Here is a 23,192-nt window from a genome sequence, read left to right as displayed (position 1 = left end):
TACCTGGGTACTGAAGGAATTATGTACAGTTTACTTGACAGTCCATCTAGCTGTACTTGGATACAGAGTGATTTATGTACAGTTCACCTGTCTGTCAGTCCATCAAGCTGTACCTGGGTACTGAAGGAATGACGTACAGTTCACCTGACAGTCCATCTAGCTGTACTTGGATACAGAGTGAATTATGCACCGTTCACCTGTCTGTAGGTCCATCTAGCTGTACATGGGTTTTCAGTGAATTATGTACAGTTCTTCTGTCTGTCAGTCCATATAGCTGTACATGGGTTTACAGTAAATTATGTACAATTCACCTGTCAGTCCATCTAGCTCGACACATTTGTTGAGTGAATTATTTAGTTTTCATTTCATAGGCCACCTGTCAATCACCCCATCTTTTTAAATTGTGTAAAACCACTATGACTGAGTACATGGTGTGAAGCCTGACAATGGCTCTGAAACACGACAATTCAAACTGCAGGAGAGGGGGGATTCCGGTTGCAATCAAAGCTACCACTGTTTTTGCTGTGCATTATTTTAAAGCCATATTTATGAAATGAAAGGTAATACTCTACTTTGGTTGTACATTAATATAAAGCCCTGAGACAGAATTATCCACTTTTGACACAAATGCACTAGGAAACAAAAACAACAACAAACAACAACAATAATGATAATACATTTATTATTATTTTGTAAACACCAACTACACATTATTTTTTCATCATCATTATGAGCTGCTGCAGCAACAACAAATACATATTAAAATACTTGTAGCTTAAACATTTTTCATGAAATTGCATGCAATTACTCAAAATTAAAACTAATGGGAGAAAAATCTGTCAAAATAAAAGAATGATTTATATGATAAGCTATGCCAATGAGTTGTCAGAAATAATTCAATTTTTAAAAGCCACTGCAGAAAGCAAAAAAGGCTACAGTGAGTATAAATGCAGCTTGAATACCTGTTACTTACCTCTCACACTCACAAATGTATATGCTTCTGAAACCTTCATACCAATTTTGACAACATCTCAGTAAAATACAAGAACCAATTAACAGTCATTACCAGGCTTGATTTTAGGCCAAGACAAGAACCTATCAACACAACATGCAAAACAATAAAAATAATTACCCTTTCATAAGTCTACCATACATGCTCCTATCTAACTATTGTGAAGCTACTGTGAGGAAATTCGTTTTCCTAACAGCTGAGATCATTTGATAATTGATATCTCATAAACTCATTGATGTCTTTGCATATGGCAGTGATGATGCCAGGCTCTCCATCACAAAACTTAACTCCAAATCTTACTAGAACAAATTCAGACCAATTAAAGGGCAATATCGGTACACTCTCTGAGTAAGAGTCCAAAGTCTGAAGTAACAGTTAATACTGAAAATGTTGAGTCAACTTGTATGGTGGAGGTGTCGGAGCAATTGGGGACAAGAAAATCTGAATATTTACTGGCTGCAGATTGGTCATGGGAACACTACATAGTGGCATAGGACAAAAATGGTAAACGATGAGAAGTATGAATTACTGAAATCATTTTCAAACAATTTCCTGCATTTATGGATGAACTTTTGTAACCTTTATTGTTATTCAAGGAAAATAATGTCTTGATGTGAACAAAACACAAACGAAAATGCAGGTGGTTAGTTTTTGTTACTCAAACAATAGAGCCTCCAAAAGAGATGTAATTACTCACTGAATTACCTACTCAACCAGTAACCTTTGGCAGGATATGCGTATTAAGGTCTAAATCTCCTTTGAATAAGTCTTTGTCACTTTGGTACATACACTTGGTCGTACCTTTAATAGCCAAACAAGGGGATTTACAAGTATTTGGAGAGAAAACAAATTAAATAAAGTTCTTCATTATAACATGATTCTGGAGACAACAAGGTAACGCTCTTATTTTAAACAATAAAATGTAAAAAAAAATAAAAATATTATACAAAATTTAGGATTTGTAACATACTGGTGCCTCAGCTGAAAATTTTGGCCAAAACCATCAACCTAAACTGAACATGGTTTCACAATCTGCCTTTGTCTCAAACTGGCCAATATCAAATTCTCTCAGTGTATGATATTGTATTCCTTATATAACTATTGAACAATTGAAACTATCTATGTCTCTAATAAACCACTCGACTGCTCCAGTGGCCTAGTGGTTAAAACGTCTGCCTTGGATGCAGGAGGTAGTGGGTTCGATCCCTGGCCAAATCATACCAAAGACTTATAAAAATGGTACTAACAGCTGCCTTGCTTAGCGCTCAGCATTAAGAGATTAGTGTTAGGACTAGATGGCCTGGTGTCAGGATAATGTGACTGGGTGGGACATCATGCTACATGTCTGTGGCATGATGCCCCAGTGATAGACATCACTATACACTGTCACACTGCAGACATCGTAGTGATATGACTTTTTTTTTTAAAGCTACATTAAAAATCCAAATCACATCACGCACAAATAAACCACTTTGTAACTGACCTGTGTCAGCTGTTTTATATAGTAACAGTACCAAGGACAGTCGAATAAGCCTCTACAGCCACTCCATCAGGTCTCTAATTATAAGCCACTGTAATTGATGTTTCAGCTGTTGTATAGAGTAACAGTACAAAGGACAGTCAAAGCAGCCTAAACAGCCACTCCAACAGGTCATGCAGATACAGCTAAATGCAGCTAATCTCAAATCCCTGTTATATGTTACCATCCATGTGTCATTAAATAATGGCCTACAATAATGATTTTTTTTCTATGTATCCATCATGCAAAACTAGTCACAGGAGTGCTTCAAAGCAGCCCAGATTGCATTATCCAATCACCAAACAAAAAGTGCATGGCAGCCACTCCAAGATGCTCATTTTCATAAAGTAGCTGCTAATAATGTCAATTAAAAAATTACAAGTTATTTAATTGTGAAATTTGCAAGATTCAAGAGCTAATTCAGATAGTGTCAACTGTTTATTTATTACCTAATAATGAAACCATACAGATGTACGAGTGAAATTTGGCATATAAGCCAGGAATAGTCATGCTCTGTGGCTTATTCTCTTTTAGATTAGTAATATTTCAGAACAACTGTATTATTTTTTTTACATCACTTGATTTAAAATGGATTACATTTGTTATTTCTTCTATTGTATTCTTTTGTTTTCAGTGCACTGTGTGACACCATTCAGTGTCATCAATATATTCATCAATATCTTTGTTTGTGCTCCTGGGAAAGAGTGATTTAAATGACAAACATAATTTGACATTACTTGTGACACTTTTCCTTGACAAATATTAAGATGTTCATTAATTTACCTGTGAAATGTGTCCTGATGTAATGAATACAGGACATTGTGATTTTAATTAAAAAGAATAAAGTTCTTAATGTCAGAAAGTGTTGGCCTAAACTTTATAATGACTGGAATTTAATCACATGATTTTCATAATTTTAAATTACTTGATGACAATGAAATAGTAGATTAGAAATGAAGACTGACAGGTATATTTATCAAAGGTATGTGTTACATCATTATTTTAATATAATCCATATCATCCGAGCTGGCGGATGTACGAAAATATAGGTTGAAAAAAAAAGAACATGGGGCTTACTGTTACATATCTTTCTTTCCTTTTAAAACATTACATTATTTAACAAAGTGAAATTATATGTGATTTATATCAACTAAAATTACTACCATACATTTGACTGGCATTTTTTATATTCCACACCCCACCCAACCCCACCCCATCCCCAGAGACAAACACACACATATATTCATCAATTATTCTTGCAATCAAGTGGTTTGGTACATAATGCACTCTGCAGTTATGGACCCCAGCTACCATCATATAATAAGGGAGAGCTGTAAATTTGTACATTTTACTATACCCACCATAAGGCACAACATATTATGATGTGCTGTCTGTCCATCTATCCATTCATTTGTCCCCTATTTTAATTTTGCACAATACCGGTATTGCTTTAATATGATGTCATATGTATCACAATTTATTACAGATCATGGAAATTTAATTTATCCGACAGTCTCCAAAATTATTCAAAGATACAGAAAATGCTATGTAATTTTGTGTCAATCAATTTGTTTTTTTTGTTGTTTTGTTTTGGTTTTTTTAAACAAAAGATGAGGTTTCCATTTGCTCGTAAGTTCTCTACCCCCTCACACATGTGGGTCCATGTGCCCTCTTGCACATCATAAGCAGCAACTAATTTGATGGCAGAAGTCACATTTACTCAATGGTTATAATGCCAAACTGGCACTGAAAGTGTGCAGGTTTGAATCCCACCACTGGATCAACCCAAATCAGCTACCATGGTTTATCCCTGGGCAAGGTACTTGAATATAACTGCCTTGTCTCTCTACCCTAGTTGCACTGCAATGCTATAAAACACCAAATCAAACCAAAGTTCTCTGACATTCCTCTGTTGAGGATGTTGGGCCAAATGTCATCATAGAAAAACATTTTGTTCTTTGTTTTAGCAACCACAAAACCCACCAAAACTAGCACCCTTAAATATTAATTAAATTCACAAACTGCAAACACAGTTATTTTCTTTTAATTGTCCCTAATACACTGTGAAATGTTCTTATGGTAGCAGTTCATTCAGATAAAACTGCACCTGTTGATACAATATTCACAAGGGGCACAAAAAAAATGATGAAGCTACAAGCAAAGCTGCATGGAATTGGCTTTTTAAACCTTGACAAATGCTGCCAACATCTTTGCAATTTGACCACATTTAAAGTTCATGCCTTTAAAAATTAGCAAACACTGATGAAGAAAAAATTCAGAAATCTTATCAAATATTTGATTACCTACCTTTTGGCATGTCACCCATGTTGATCCTCACACTATTATTCTGGTGAGAGATTTAACATCTGTGACCTGAAAACGTGGATCAACAAATGATGTCAGATAAACTGTTATCATTACAGGTGATAATGTAATCAGCAGGTGAGATAAATATATACCTGCCTACTTATCCTTGTGTGCAATGAACCTCTTTCTCAGTTGACAAAACTGATCAAACTGTTCTTCATCTTCATATCCAAAGGTTTATTTATTGTTGTTGTTGTTGTAGGGTTTAACGCCATTTTTCAGCACACGATAGGCTATACATGGCGGCCAGTATTAATAGTGGAGGAAGAACCTGGGAAAGCCCCCGGAAAGAACCACCAACTCACGAGAAGCTACTGACAAGCTTTCTCACATACCCACATTGGCTGAATCTGCGACTTGAAACCCACGCAGACAGAGGTGAGATGCAGTGATCAGTAATAGATATCGCTTTAGACCACTCGGCCACTCGGGGCCTCAAAGGTTTATTTAAAAACCAACTCTACTATAACGACTTAAAAATGAACATGCAATTACTGAAGGCAACACAAAATAAAATATACTTCTAAAGTAAAGCTCATGTAAAATCTAGAAGTACAAAAGACAATATACAAAGAAGATATCATCAAAAATATACATAACTGAAAGATTATATATATATATTAGGACCATGTGCAACTTTCTTGAAATAATTCAGATATTAAAAAGAAATAAGTAATATGTTTTGGTCATTTACTAGCACATGTTAATGTGTATAGTACATACATTCCTTTGTAAGACTGCAATTCATTCCAAGATTTTCACTTGGGCACTTTGTAGGGAAGACCCAGGGGACGCGCTGGTCTAAGGCGCTTGTCTTTATCGCTCACTACTATCTAGTATTAAAAGATCATGTTTTCATGATCTCATCTTCCCAGGTTTCTCCTCTACCTGATAATTTAGCTGCATGATATTATGCATAGCTTATCATGTTTTGACAGATGATATTAAACCCACAACAACAACAACAAAAGAACTTGTTTTCATTTTGAATTTTAAAAAGTTTCTCAAATCCACTGAATATTTTCTCATTTGTTGAGTAAGTGTTTATTATAGTTATTAGCTCACGATGATAAATAGATTGCCCAGGTGTTGGTATCCCACTCAATGTTTCCATGCCTATTATATCAATAGTGTAGGTTGTAAATTGTAGATTTCAATGTCAATGTTTCTATTTTTATCAACAAACTCTCTACTGTCCTCACAATGCCTTTCACAAAGTGTCTGGTATAGTGTAAAATTTATCATCCCAATTAAAATATAGTTTTTAGATTATAACTTATACAACTATTAACATATACATAGCAAATTCATCTGTTATTCGGTGATTTTGTGGTGGTGGTGGGCTGCAAAATTTTTTTGAGCTAAAATTTTCTTCTTTTATCACAGGATAATTTTTTTCTTCAAATAATGCATTGGATATAATATGGAGTTATTCTGCTATATATCAGTATAAAATATTTTTCCACCTATGGACAGAGGGAACATTTTTAAAAAAGAAATGTCAGGCTCCTGTCCCAGAACATCAAATTGTTGGTCCCTAAGTGCAGTATACTGTAGTATGTATTGCTGCAGGTTCAGAAATACCACAGTATACCGTGGTAAAAAAATTCTGTGGTACCAACTCATAGTGTTGGTTAAGTCTAATTCTCTTTAGTGACAAGTCTGACCACTATTACAAGCATGCTCCAGTGTGTATTATGGAGATCATTTCAAAAGCAGTTATTAAAATCAAACAAAAACAGATTTCTATAAAAACCTTGCTTAATAAATGTACCTTTTCCATCTGCATATATAAATCAATGTATGGAAACATGATGAGAATTTCTTATGACAGAGAAGAAAACTTTCTTTAAAACTAAAAATGTATTTAACAGCTGACTTTACCTTTAACATAACCAGGTTCTGTCATGTCCTGAAAACAGGTCAGTTCCTGTTGCAGAACGTTAAACATGAAAAGAATTTATTATGAAGGTAAAGAAAGCAGGTCCATTTCTGGAGCAGAATAGTAAACAATACTGTATGTAGGCCTATAGTGTGTGCTAAGTAAGTGGACTCTCCCACCTTTATTGGGAGCACATTTTGGCAAATTTTCATACAGATGACAAAGAATAATATTTTTGTTATTAATTTATGAAAACATTCAAAACTTATGTGTAGGTACATACTGGCATTAGTACAACCATTATGATCCTTAAATTTTGCTTCACTTAGTGGATTCTAAGAAATAAAAATGGGCAAATATATAGCTGGAATCAAACTCTACCTTCAAAATTTTTACACAGTTGAATAGTGAGGTTAGCAAAACATTCTGTATTTATGACTGCACAATAATAATAATAATAATAATAATAATAATAAAGACCTTATTTAAAGAGGGTAGCACAATTAGCTAAAACCTAATTTACCTTGAGGCCCTCATACAAAGGAATTTATTTTAGCTGCATCTCTGAAGCCACTGGATATTTTGGGTTTGGAAGAAGGAAATAGAGTGGGCATTTCTAATCTTAACTGGAATACTATTCTAGAGCAGGAAATAAATTCCATAAATATTCTTTAGATCATTTAGATGGGTAATTAAGGTCACTGCATACCATTCTTTAAAGTATTCACAATGGTAATTAAGGTCATGGCATACCATTCTTTAAAGTATTCACATCAGTAATTTAGGACATGGCATACCATTCTTTAAAGTATTCACATTGGTAATTAAGGTCATGGCATACCATTCTTTAAAGTATTTACATGGGTAATTAAGGTCATGGCATACCATTCTTTAAAGTATTTACATGGGTAATTTAGGACATGGCATACCATTCTTTAAAGTATTCACATCAGTAATTTAGGACATGGCATACCATTCTTTAAAGTATTCACATTGGTAATTAAGGTCATGGCATACCATTCTTTAAAGTATTTACATGGGTAATTAAGGTCATGGCATACCATTCTTTAAAGTATTTACATGGGTAATTAAGGTCATGGCATACCATTCTTTAAAGTATTTACATGGGTAATTAAGGTCATGGCATACCATTCTTTAAAGTATTTACATGGGTAATTTAGGACATGGCATACCAATCTTTAAAGTATTTACATGGGTAATGTAGGACATGGCATACCATTCTTAAAGTATTTACATGGGTAATGTAGGACATGGCATACCATTCTTTAAAGTATTTACATGGGTAATGTAGGACATGGCATGCCATTCTTTAAAGTATTTACATGGGTAATTAAGGACATGGCATACCATTCTTAAAGTATTTACATGGGTAATTAAGGACATGACATTGCATAGAGCATTGCATACCAAAGAGTCTTTCAGATAGAGGAAGTAAGAGTTCTAAATGGAAGCCATCATATGTAGATAAGAAATTACTAACCACTGCAGGGCCTCTGGTGGCCGAGGGGTCTAAAGTATTCACTTTTATTAACCACGGCCATTGCACCTCTGTCTGTGTCAGTTTGAATCTCAGGCCTGGCCAATGTTGGTATGTGAGAAAGCTTCCCATGAGCCAGTGCATCTTATCAGGGCTTTTATGTGTTCTTACTCCACCAGTTACTCTGCTGCCATGTACAGCCTATCGTGCAATGAGAAATGGCGTTTGACCCAAACAGAACAACCCTTGGACTTATCCGTAACAGAATTTAGTCCAAGACCAAAAATGTAAGAGAGTTTGCCAAAGTAAACCCCTTGATTTGTACTGTAAAACAAAATAAAGCAAACATGTGTCTAAAACATCATCAAAATGGACAGGTTTACTCAGAGCTAAACCTCACTGTAACACTGCACAGGGGACCTAAGTGTGTACTGCATTATAGGTTCGAGTCTCGGATTCAGCCAATGTGGGTATGTGAGAAAGCTTGCCAGTAGCTTCTCATGGGTCGGTGGTTCTTTCCGGGGTTTTCCCGGGTTCTTCCTCCACCATTAATACTGGCCGCCATGTATAGCCTATTGTGTACTGAAAAATGGCGTTAAACCCCACAACAACACATTAATTCTAAATATGGAATCTAATGTCTATATTACATGAGGGGATGAACTATACTGAGATGCCTTACAGTGAAGGACCACTGTACTGTTAAAAAAAATCAACAAACATCAATTTATCTGAATGACGCAAATATGTAATATTACACTTACAAATTTTAGTGCCAATAAATTAAATAAAATGTTAAAAAATATATAGTACTTTATTCACTGTTCCAGAAAATTCTAAACATAACCAACTCCCTGCCATGGTGTCATGAATGAGCTATCTCATTGTGCCCTGGCACAATCTGAATTGGAAATGATCCAAGGTGAAATTGGTCTTTGTAAACATGACCATTCTTGTGTTGTCCTTTAAGTTTCATGGCAGTACTGAATGTGTTTAAGAATCGTAAAGAGTATACTTTGCCAAATATTCATGACCAATTAAGTCTATGTACCTATTTTCACCATTACACCATGTATTTAGGCCTGACGACTTCAAATGAACACAGCAGAAACTATAATTGTAATTAATTATATCTGATAGGAGCACTTATATTACATTATTGTAATGATAAACAGGTCAAAATATTTAATCAGCTGATACCTCATCATCTCAAGCCATGGGTGATAACTCACTGTTCTGCCTGTGCAGTTTTCCTCATTTTAATGAGTACACATTAAACAAAAATATATTATCAACAACACAATGTAACAATCTCCTACACATTATTGAAAGGGACAACTTTACCAACAGATATGTGACTGTGCTTGGAAGAGAAACTTAAACTGGCTCATTACAACAGTGGGTCACAATGGCAAGATAAATCTGTCACACGCACGCAATGATCAGTGATGCAATTTTATGCATATTTATAAGAAATGAGGAAATCTCAACACAGGCGTCTACAGGTGATAAAGAGGCATTGCTGATTACACATATCACCTGTGGCTTCTGACAATGCTGCCACTATAATAAACAATTTAACAATTTGCTTTTTAGATTCCAAAATTTAACCAAAACATTGACTGAATCCAAAACATACACATTAATTTTGCTACTGACCTTTAAACATGTATTTGCAATATGAGGTATCTCACTTGTAATGTTTTTTACTGAAGTTTTTGAAACTAAGCATATATATATATATATATATATATATATATATATATATATATATATATATATATATATATATATATATTAGCTTACTGTAATTTTTTGCTTAAAAATTATCAATTGATTTCTGTAGAACAAAATACATCAAAACACAGTACAAACACTGGCACAACAAATTTACAGGCATTATAAATGTCTATACGGCTGAAATAATGAATACATAACTGAGGCATAACAATTACGGATAGAATGAACTAATGAGGTTCATTACAAACCAGTTTTACTGTAAATATTTATTGATTGATATAATACAATGTGATAAAACAATAGAAAGCAAAAAGAAAAATGATACTTACTCATAAATACCTTCACTGTTAACACATATCAAGATAACATAAAACATTCACCCACCTTATCTTCATGTAAGTATAATTTATTTTATACTGGCTCTTAAACTTAAAATGAAATTTAAATCCCAAGACAGGAAAATTTGTAAATAAACTGTTTCACAAAGGTTTTGGCTTTAAAATAAAATGATGAAATAGTATATTAAAGACTCATGGCTTATCCAACATCTGTTCAACCGTAAATCATTGATACAACTACGCACTATAAGGTTACAAGCTCTGATCTATAATGTTCTTGTAAATTCTGGCACCATTCCAACTGAGTTTCTTTATGTTTAATATGTATACATGATAATAAAAGATACCATACAGTACTTTAATAATATTTGTTCACCTCGCTGGAGACCCATATTCTATAGACTGTCTGGATTACTTCAACGTCATATTTCTTCATATAGATTTGGATAATTATTGTTACACCTGGTATAGTTTTAGCGGGGATGAGGGGAGGGGCAGGGAATGGGAACCTGGAACTGTTATTTTAGGGAAAAGCAAAGACTGAATGGAAACATCATTCTTAAAAGTAAATGGCTAAAATCAGGATTCTAAATGATTTCAAAATATCTTCCACAAAAGAGAATCCCACTGGCCACTAAGGATACCACCACCCCAACACCATAACTCTCTATATCAATTCATTTCAAGTAAAAGTTCTCAACCACCATCACACACATATATTCTTGCATGTTGTTTACACTGATTTAACATCTTTCTAGCAGTCAACAATAATTCTTTTTCCATCAACAAGCTCGATTCCAAATATTTATGTCATCATCAACTGGGTGTAATATCTCAGGGAGGGTATTCATTATGTACAAAACAAGTGACCCGCATTTTAACCTCCACTGATTACATTAGGATTTTGCATTCAGATAAGAATTTATCTGTGTGCATACACCTTTCAAAACAAGGTTTCCAGCATTTCTGTCCTATCTTCAGCATTTTTAATGCTGATGTCCAGTTGATCATTTTTAATGCTGAGGCCCAACTTATAATTTTTAATGATTGTGTCCAAGTTATTATTTTTAATGTCATTATCCAGCTTATCATTTTTAATGCCAATATCCAGGTTATCATTTTTAATGCCAATATCCTGGTTATCATTTTAATGCCAATATCCAGCTTATCATTTTAATGCCAATATCCAGCTTATCACTTTAATGCCAATATCCAGCTTATCAGGTTATCATTTTAATGCCAATATCCAGCTTATCATTTTAATGCCAGTATCTAGCTTATCACTTTAATGCCAATATCCAGCTTATCATTTTTAATGCCAATATCCAGGTTATCATTTTAATGCCAATATCCAGCTTATCATTTTAATGCCAATATCCAGCTTATCACTTTAATGCCAATATCCAGCTTATCATTTTTAATGCCAATATCCAGGTTATCATTTTAATGCCAATATCCAGCTTATCATTTTTAATGCCAATATCCAGCTTATCATTTTAATGCCAATATCCAGCTTATCACTTTAATGCCAATATCCAGCTTATCAGGTTATCATTTTAATGCCAATATCCAGCTTATCATTTTAATGCCAGTATCTAGCTTATCACTTTAATGCCAATATCCAGCTTATCATTTTTAATGCCAATATCCAGTTTATCATTTTTAATGCTGATGTCAAGCTTATCATTTTTAGCTGATCATTTTAATGCTGAGGCCCAGCTTATAATTTTAATGATTGTGTCCAAGTTACCATTTTTAATGCCATTATCCAGCTTATCATTTTTAATGCCAATATCCAGTTTATCATATTAATACCAATATCCAGCTTATCATTTTTAATGCCAATATCCAGCTTATCATTTTTAATGCTGATGTCCAGCTGATCATTTTTAATGCTGATGTCCAGCTGATCACTTTTAATGCTGATGTCCAGCTGATCATTTTTAAGGCTGAGACCCAACTTATAATTTTTAATGATTGTGTCCAAGTTATTTTTTTTAATGCCATTATCCAGCTTATCATTTTTAATGCCAATATCCAGGTTATCATTTTAATGCCAATATCCAGCTTATCATTTTTAATGCCAATATCCAGGTTATCATTTGTAATGCCAATATCCAGCTTATCATTTTAATGCCAATATCCAGCTTATCATTTTTAATGCCAATATCCAGCTTATCATTTTTAATGCCAATATCCAGCTTATCATTTTAATGCCAATATCCAGCTTATCATTTTTAATGCCAATATCCAGCTTATCATTTTTAATGCCAATATCCAGCTTATCATTTTTAATGCCAATATCCAGCTTATCATTTTAATGCCAATATCCAGCTTATCATTTTTAATGCCAATATCCAGCTTATCATTTTTAATGCCAATATCCAGCTTGTTATTTTAATGCCATTATCCAGCTTGTCATTTTTAATGCTGATGTCCAGCTTATCATTTTTAATGCTGATGTCAAGCTTATCATTTTTAATGCTGATGTCCAGCTTATCATTTTTAATGCTGAAGTCAAGCTTATCATTTTTTATGCTGATGTCCAGCTGATTATTTTTAATGCTGAGGCCCAGCTTATAATTTTAATGATTGTGTCCAAGTTATCATTTTTAATGCTAACAGTACAGCTTACCATTTTCAATGCTGATGTCCTGCTTATCATTTCTAATACCGATGTCCAGCTTATCATTTTTCATGCAAATGTCCAGCTTATCATTTTCAATGCCGATGTGTAGCTTATCATTTTTATGCTAATGTCCAGCTGCTTACATCAAGCTTATCATTTCTGAGTTTATCAAATATGTTATCGCATGTCAGCACTTTATTATACTTCAACACCTCCTTGTGACCTGGTGGGGGGTCATAGTATCTCAGTTGTTGGGCATTGTACCCTTAGTTCAAAGTTCATTAGGTCACAGGTGTAGAAAGTGCTGTTAAAAAACAACCAAACAACCAATTTAATCCTTAAGTCTATCAGGTACAAACCATGTTTGCCTTACATGACAGGTACAGTTGTGAACTCACCTTGTGGTTTGTTCACATACATTAACTGCAACAATAATATCAAGGTAATAGGTTCTTTACCCAAAATGAAAAAGATGAACTATAAATCATAGTCAATCAAGTGAAAGATCAAAGTGAGCAAAAATATACTGCACTTCCTTTAACCCAAGGTGGCATATTTTGGAGACAGTTGTCAAAGGTGTTTTTTTTTTACATATCTATATCCCAAATCTATATTCAATATTACACCTTAAAAAAACAAAGACTACTTTGGCCAATCAGAAAAAAAATCATGTTTTTTAAAATAATGTTTAAATTACGAGAGATAAGCTTAACATATGTAACAAATTATGTAAATGTACGTATATTTTTTTTTATCAATTTGAAGATCGGGAAGAAATAAGGTCTTAAAAACTAGAATATGAAAACTGGACATAGGAATGATTAATGATGTTCCATTACAAAATGTCAAAAAAATATACTTGGATTCAATGGATCTTCAGTCATCAAAGAAAGCTTGAAAGTGGAAATGCAAACTGTAAAGCACAATGTAACTCAATTCCATTCCTGGTGGCAGAAAGCCAGCCTTAATTCTATCTTTGGGCTGTTATTGTCCAAAAATCAAGGCAGCCATGAAGATATAGGCACACTAAATAAGACACAAAAGGAGTCCAATTGCTAAGATTGCAGTAACATGGCCTGTTATGTTTGTTTTCCCCCACCTGATCCAATAAACAAACATGATATTTATAATGCCCACACATACTGAATGATACCCTGGTACCGTGTATAATATATTCTGTATAACCCAAGGAAGTTACTATCTCATGCAAAAGAAAAATGCCATCAAAGTTTAGCCAAATAAATCATATGGATACTGACATTCAGAGCATAATATATGTGTCACCTGTAGGCTAATTTAAGCTATATGTTATTATTATTATTATTACACCCTAAATAACTGGGTCATGGGGAGAAAAGAATTAGCAGCATAAACTCATCTGAACATAGACTGAACTTTAAATCAATTATAAACATATGGGAAAAAAATCTAAATTGTGTTAGTCATAATTCTACAATATTTTTTAAAATTATAATCTTGTTCATTTCCAAAATTAACATCTTGTCTGAATTCAAATTTGGGCAACAATAAACATTTAACAGTTAAGTAATCCATATCTTAAAATGCAAGAAATACTAAGAACTTCGGAATAAAGTAATATATACCTATGTCCTTACCTGAATTTCCCAAACATACTGAGAACCAATTGGAGATAATTAGTCAGAAAAATTATAAATAGATTACTGAAATAGCTATTACTTGCAAAAATCAAGTCATGCTCCTGTGACTACAATGTCATTCTGGGAGTAGGCTGTCCATATTGTGTTTCATGGTGACTCTTGAATTTCTTCGCACAGCATAATATTTTATTTCATGAGCAGATAAGTTACACTGACCTTAGTACTACATAAACAAGTTACACTGACCTTAGTACTCCACAAACAAGTCACACTAACCTCAGTACTACACAAACAAGTTACACTAACCACAGTACTACACAAACAAGTTACACTGACTTCAGTACTCAATAAACAAGTCACACTGACCTCAGTACTCCATAAATATGTTATATGATACTATGTTAAAGGGTTGATAAGCCACATATACACCTGAACACTGTAAATCAACTAACTTATTACATTTATACAAAATCAGGTTGTTAAGCCCATTTTTGGAATACATGTAAGACTTTTATGCTCTATCCACCATGTGGATACTGTAAGTTTTACTTACTAATATGTATACATTTTTCACGAAATGGGCTGTTTCACTCAATTTGCAAATATGTATGCTCATAAAAATTATGTGATTTACGTTGTAAAATAATTCACAGATGTTCCACACACAAAACTAGATGGGTTTTGTTCCGAGTAGGCAGTAAGAAGTTTTTCTAAATATGCTATAGTAACAAATGCAAAAGGGAAGTAAGTATAATGGATTAAAGTGTGCTGAATGATGCATTCTGAATGTACTTATTAAAACACATTCACATGTAATTAGTCTTTTCTGATCAAAGTGATTATAAGATGCCAACAAATAATTAAAAGATATTTTAATCTCCTATTTTTTATGATCTTCACCTAATCCCTTTACAATCATTTGGATTATTTGATGACCCACACGCTACATGACTATAGTACAAGTCACACGGGTCATGTAGGCATACAACACCAACTATTTCAGTAATGGGTGTCATTTTTGTAGAATTTGATTATACATACCTTTAAGTGGCAAATATTCACTTCATTTTGATTCATATAAACCTACATTCCTTTGGAAGGTCATTATTTAGATACCGAGAGAGGTGCATATGGCAAAATCAATGTTAAAGTACATATTTTTTTGGGGTGACGAAATGAATCTAAAGGCGTCATCCAGTACAATCTGGATTGAATGTCATGCGCTGTGATGTCATAATGAAAGGTATGCATATTCATAAACAAATTCATACTACCCTTGACTATGACGATTCCACTCAACGTGCTCTTATTTTGATCCAAATTTAGTACATTGCCACCAATGTAAAAATCCATACCAATAGGTAATTTTCGCCTGGAAGTTTCTTGGTGACAGTTAAGGTGCAGAGCATTCAATAATCAGGACTGAAAAGACTTTGGATAAAGAAAATTTGTGTTAAATTCTAGAAGAACAATTTATATTTAATTTAAAATGAGTAAAAATGCGCATACATGACCCATGTGAGTTGTACTATAATACTCTCTTAGCAAAAAAGCAAACAAATAAAAGAAGTTCTCAAAACAAAAACATGTTTAGAACACCTTGCTTTTGTAATTTAAAATTAATTTTTTTTTATATGGATTTTGGCTTTCTGAAGAACTTGCATCATATATTTAGAAAATTCCCTTTCTCAAACAGAGAGAATTCCCCTCTAAAAATTCAGTTACGGAATATACACTATGTACAATTCAGCATCAGTTACGCACATCAGTAGACATGAACATTGTGTAGAAAACAAACTGTGTAGATGATTTATAAATTTATATGAAATATATAGTATACAAAAAGGAATTGCTAAACCAGGTCTGTATCACTGTAAAGTCCAGAAAAAGTGTTGTATGTATATTGCTAATCAATGTTCTACTGTATATTATTTATTATTTTGTGGTTTTCTCTCTGGCTTTTTGGGTGGTTTAAAGCCATTTCTCAGCGCAAGACAGACTATACATGGAATCCAGTATAACTGGTCAAATTAGAACCTGGGGAAAACCCTGGTAAGAACCACTGACCCAAGGGAAGCTACTGGCATTTTTAAACTTTCTCACATACCCACATTAGCAGAGCCAGAGATTTTAACCCACAAAGACTTAGATGAGATGCCAGTCATAGGTAAAAGTGAGACTTGAACCCATGCCAATGGAGGTGAGACTGAAGTCATCAGTAAAGGCAAGCACTTTAGACCACTTGGCCACCCAGGACCCCTTTTTCTCTCTGGTATGATTTTTGATGATGCCAAGAATCATTTGTTTCTTTATAAACTTGATTCCAATGGAAGTGACAGCTGAAAACAAATCTGTCTTACAAAAACTTAATATCTGTTCACAGAATTTCAATCCATGAATTAGTTTGTGAAGCTTAGTTTTACTTGGTTATATTGTAAAGGATCACACCATACAAAACAAAGTATTTTAATGCTCTTTTCATTTTTAATGCAGTACTGATTATGAAGATTTTATTTGTGGTCATGACAGCATTCTATTGGCTTTAACCTGACAATATAAAGAAGAAGAGACCTGCTTCCGACTGCCTAAGTCAAACTGTAAAGGATAAGTAATAATTCTGGCAAAAAACAATCTTCCTTTTTCCCCCCTGGTTTCTAGTGATTCACTGGTAAGTTCATTTCAAAGAGTGCAATTTCAGTATAGTTCATCTTTGCTGCATAAACAGGACATCATACATCAGTGCTCATTTCAAATGAATATTTTATGAAACTTCTTGAATAATTCTGAATTAGTCAACAAGCTTCATGAATTTCACTGAAATGAATGCATGGGTAAGATTCTATTTTCATGGCAAAATATACATCATTTATTAACAAATATTAAAGACTAACCTACAAAAGAAAAGGTATGTGTGTGTGATTTAGATTTTTAACACAGCTTTAATAATTTTTCAGCCATAATGTTATGATGTCTGCAGTGTGGCAGTTTATAATGATGTCTAACATTGGGGCATCATGCTGCAGACATGTAGCATCATGTCCCACTAGTCACATTATCCTGACACCAGGCTGATCAGTCCAAATACCAGCCTCTTAATTACAAGTGCCAAGTGAGACAGCTGCTAGTGCCAATTTTATAAGCTTTTGGTATGACTCAGCTGAGATTCCAATCCACAATCTGCATCCAGGGCAGATATTCTAACCACTTAGGCCTCGAATCAGTTAAAAGAAACAAAAGGTCACATAATGCCAAAATAATCAGTGCAGTATTACAGTGGTGAAAAAGTACACATATGCATTCTGAAATACACTGGTTTTCTAATACCGTTTGTGAGATAAAATACTGTCAGTCAACTTTACATCTGATTTTAATGTACACTGTCTCCTAAGGTTTCATACATTTCATTCGGAAATGTCTATCCAGTCAATGTACTTTTTTCCTTAATAACTATTCAAATTGCTGCTATGTAACCACTGCAGCAAAGACTATCCACAACAGGCAATGGATTAATACATTCAGATGAGTTGGAAATACTACGACTGATCTTGAATCAAATCATCCAATGAACATAGGGGCTCATTACACAAGAAAAAGATGGATTTCAAACCTATATTGATGTAGTTACAAATCTGGACCCTGCCCAATTGTCTATCTATTAATCAACACTCATAAATGTTTTTGCAGTGAGCGCCTGTGAAATGAAGCAGTCTTATACTGTGCCAGTTTTAGCTACAATGACTTGCAAATTTAGCTCATATGATATTCTGGTGGAAACACATTTTTTTTCCAAAGAAGAAAGACAGAAGATACAATTTTTTACAATTTTAATTCAAAAAGTAGAAACTTATTGTCCATCATAAAATTAGACCAAAAAGTAGGTCTCCTCCTTTTTTTGTTTTATTCTGACAAATATCCTTTGCATATCATGTACGTGTAGGAATAGATTTGCGTGAATTATGCTATGCTGTTGGTGAAACCCCATTTTTAAGAACGACAGTCTATACATTTAGTCCTACTATGTAAGATGTATCACATGTTGTTTATGTTTTAGTGCTATGTCTCACTACCTAGATAACGGCCTTGTATTGCATGTTTCAATGTCGGTTGACATCGGAATGAGTATTCAAAGTTTCAGGAATATATCACACACTTGGCAGCCCATATTGACACTCCTCCACAAATTGATATGCAATTAATATACTTGCTGTGCTGTTTTTATCCTAGTGGAATCAAAATCTGACACTAGCAAATGGACGCATTTTCATGTTTTGCTGATGTACATTTGAATTTGGTGCAATGTGATGGTAGTCGATGTATGCCGAAGTATGTTCAAGTAGGTTCCTGTGGGGGATATATTTCTTGAACAAAATGAATCATTGTTTACAGTTCCAATAGGCATAGTACATTTTTATTCATTTCGTTAATGAATAATATTTTGACTTAACCCGATTTCATATCTGCCAACTAAAATGTGGGCCAACGGAACTTGAAAAAAGGTCCATTTCTTTTGTAAGAACTTGAATTTATTAGAGAAAAGATATCAGGGTAAGTAAAGTCTGACATAAACATTATGGCTTTACTTTGTATAAAAGTGTCGTTATTGGTTGTCAGTTGTGTGGAAATTTGACTTTGGTTACGCTATTAGTCGACAGCAAAACACGCTACACAGAACCGTTATTTTGGCAGTGAGACCCATCACCCCACCCCACCCCCCAACAAAAATATCGGGTGATGTGTCTTACGTTGTAGGACTAGCTATACATTGTGGTCAGTAAAACTGGTGGAGGAACAAACCAAGCAAAACAAACCGAAAGAATCAACAACCCCCGGAAAGCTTCTGGCAAGCTTTCTCACATGCCCACATTGACTGAGCCCAAGATTCAAACCCACGCGAAAAGAGCTGCGATGGCGGTGACTGGTAGGGACAGGAAAGCGCTTTAAACAACCCGGCACCGAAGCTTTAAATCACTCTAAAAGGATTCTATTTAACTTTACTATGGTTCTTGACATATTATAGTGTTACACTAACTACTAGTAACAATAAACTCTTACCCGTTAATTAGGACATCCACGGATATCCATCAACACATATCCAGTATCAGTTAATTAATGTTTACCCGGATCCAAGGAAGCAACATTCTTACGGCCATGTTGACAATTTGATCACGTGACTCTCAATTGCACTTCCTGTTTCAACACAAAAACCAACAAAATGCACGAGACAAATATTAAAAGCTGGTGCTCGTAATTATAGCTGGCTTGCTTCCTTATACTTTAAATTCATATTTACTTTTTCTTTTAAATTTAGAAATCATATGGGAGAGATACGTGGGTCCAGAATATCCAGGGGTAGGTCGTAATTTCTCTTGTTCTATCATTTGCCATCAGTAGTGGCATAAAAGCAGTTCGAGACCAGCCGGCCGATTTAGACCAACAAATAGGTCTCCGCTTTTTTTCTTCTTCTGATCCCTAAACCTATTATAAATACCCTGTGACATTTTCCACACTCTGGATTCTCACATACACTTATGCCTGATTGTAACCCGCAGGGCCGGAACATGCCCCACCGCCCAAAAACACGCACACAATCGTAGTCACTTGTTGCTTGAAATTTGACCATAGTTTTATTCTTCCGCACGTTTATTGCGTATTATGCACATTCTGAATAAACAGACACATAGACTTTTGCTTAGTGCCCTTTCAAGGAATGTCAGGGCCCTTATTAAATTTTGTAACCCCCACCCCAACGCTCCAAATGATCGGGCCGTTTACCCGCATGCGTCCCAATTGAAGTTCCCTTGAGGTGCCGCTATATTATAGACAGGGTTGATACACTTGGCCAACATTTGCTCGATTTGTACTGCCTGTAGACCATCCACCTGCTTTAGGTCGCTAACGCCTCAGTTCAGTAGTTGAGCTCGCATACGTCGATGGCTTTCTATTTCGACCAACACCATTTCGAACTCACCCATGCTAACCGTTTTATCTCCAATGGTCGTCGAGTACAGCTTAGTAACTGCGCTAAGACAATGTTGTGTCGCTCCGAGAAGTTCATAATAAATATGTATTCGTGAATGTTAATGGCGTGAAATTATTTTTTAGCGCCGCCAGTCACACAGGATACTATTGATACACCTATGACAATAAATCTGATGCGTGCACCTATGATAGTTGCCGAAGCCGCGATGTATGCCAGGTGAAGACTAACGGTTGTTGCCGCTGAGAGTCCACATATCGTATCCACGATAACACACGCACGTTTATTTTATGTGAGGACAACACTTTTCTCATCGATTTCATCTCTCAGCTGTTGTTCTGCTTCAGTTATTTTTGAGGGTTCCTCGCAGTTCTTCTGTTAATGTGATGGCGATATATAATTACTAGAATGTTAAGCAGTGTTCACGTGAAACGCGTACTTCGAACCAATTACCCTTGTTTACGTTTACAAGTAGTGAATGGGGACGATATAGCCTCAATGGGAATTAGCATTACAGACACCCCCCCCCCCCCCGGACCATATAGCCTCAATGGGAAATTTAACATTATGGAAACCCCTGGGACTATATAGCCTCAAGGGAAATTAACATGGGAATAGATTTTGGGACTGTATAGCCTCAAGTTGAAATTAACATGGGTGGGACTGTATAGCTTCAAAGGAAATTGAACATGGGAATAGATTTTGGGTCTGTATAGCGTCAAAGGAATTTAAACAGGGTGGGACCGTATAGCGTCAAGGGAAATTTAACATGGGATTTTTTTTAAAAAAAAAAAACAAAAAAAACAAAAAATAAAAAAATGGGGTAGGCAATGGAAAGTCAATCTCTTTTCGAGAAATGTGGGTGGCCCTGAAAAGGGCCTTTGGGTTTTTTCTTCTAATTTCTTCTATTTCTCCACCAATTCTTATTTTCTGTCCTACACTCTTTCTCTTCTTTTCTTTCTTTTCTTCCTTTTTTTTCTCTTCTTTCTTCTTCTCCTCCTCTTCTTTCTTCCTCTTCTCATTTTCTTCTTCTTTTTCAATTTTTTCATTCCATTCTCTTATCCTTATCTTTTCCTCTTCATCCTCCTTCTCCTCCTTTATTTCTTTCATCACAGCACTTATCATTTCCTTTACTTTTCTTAAGTTGTTAATCTCCATCTTCACTCTATGTGGGCTATAAGAATAGTGATCCTCGCTTAACCTCACTAACATTTGCTCCATCATACCCAAATTGTCCAGGACGTCTTGCAATGTTTTCATTTTATCAAGCTGGTTCGAAGCCATCTTCTTTTTTAATTCTTTGTAGAATGGTTTGAACGACGAATACTGTGGGCTCTTATAGTGAAAGCGAGGACGTGATGGAAAGCATCCCCCTAAGACATAAAATTGATATTACCTAGATCATGACCAAACAATGTGCGGACGTGAAGGAAAACATCCCCTACTTTTCTCATTTCATATGATCTACTATCCACATACGTGAACCAGCAATAAACAAACCCCAAATCTACTATTTACACACGCAAATCATTAAAATGAAATCCATAATCTACTATCCACACAATCGTACGTTATCTATTACAAAACCCAAACTATATTCTCCACATACGCTAAGAAACAATAAACAAACCCATAATCTACTATTCACACAAACGTACTTGAGCGCTTACAAACACAAACACACAAACACAAACACAAACACATACCCTCACACTAGGAAAAAAGAGTTAGTGTTTATATTCACACTACTCTACCTACACACATTGGCAAATGGATTGTTATTTCTTTTCTAGAGTATTGGGTAGCCCTGAAAAGGGCTGTTTGTTTTTTTTTTTTGTTTGCTATGGCAATCTTTTGGTTTCTAAGAATGCGACGTCCTCTGAGGATAGGCTTTCTGACGATAGGTCTGCTTCTTCGGAAAGAGAAGAAGAACTCTTTGGTTTCGATACGACAATCGACAAAGCCTCTGTCAGGTTCAGGTTGCTGCTGCTGCTGTTGTTGTTGCTGTTGCTGCTGTCTCTGAAGTCTGTACTTCTCTGTCCATTCTTCTTTCCCCCTGTTCACTTCTTCTCTGAAGAGCTCTTCTATCAGGTCTTCAGTGACTTTTAACATTCTCACATTCTCTATCTCTTCTGGCTTCGGTATCAGACTGTGTCTGACCCTATGCAAATTCACGTAGGCTTCGTTTAGCTTAGCTAGTTTGGAGCACATCTTCGTAGGAGGATGAGTCGACAATGGATGGTTAGACTGGAAACTAGCCCGGTTCTTAAAGTCAAAGCGCGGACGTGAAGGAAAACATCCCTCTACGGTTTTCGAGGCGCAACGTTCAATGAGTGTCATGAGAGGGATAGTAAGAAGTCAAAGAGCATGAATCAACATTCTTATAGCCAAACAAAAGACAAAGGCATTGTTTTTCAAAACACAACATTTTTTATTCAAAATCACTTAACACTAACAAACAACTCTAACATTTTTAACAATAATCCAACAATATAACATCAAACATTTTTTCAATTTACACATTATTTTGGACAGGGTTGGCAACGTTGTGAATGAAATTGTGATTTCCACTGTTGGAAGTCATTAGGCCATTGATGGACACTACGTTTCC

The 23,192-nt window shown here is 34.8% G+C and overlaps 1 protein-coding gene across 1 annotated transcript in view; it reads right to left on the bottom strand.

The window, feature by feature from the left end:
• LOC149785686 (uncharacterized) overlaps positions 1-19,747 on the bottom strand; it is a 140,638-nt gene extending 120,891 nt beyond the window's left edge. Inside the window, exons 1-2 of the mRNA XM_089979524.1 lie at positions 19,657-19,747; positions 4,839-4,904 (exon numbers count right to left, since the gene is read on the bottom strand). The gene's annotated coding sequence lies outside the window, so the exon portion shown is untranslated. The remainder of the gene's footprint in view (positions 1-4,838; positions 4,905-19,656) is intronic.
• Positions 19,748-23,192: the final 3,445 nt, after the last annotated feature.

Source organism: Sinohyriopsis cumingii, chromosome 13, assembly GCF_028554795.1.
Source record: "Sinohyriopsis cumingii isolate HCF-2022 chromosome 13, ASM2855479v2, whole genome shotgun sequence".
In the NCBI taxonomy this organism is placed as follows: Eukaryota; Metazoa; Mollusca; class Bivalvia; order Unionida; family Unionidae; genus Sinohyriopsis; species Sinohyriopsis cumingii.
The sequence above is the reverse complement of the archived record's forward strand: the minus strand, read 5'-3'. Positions and strand labels throughout refer to the sequence as shown.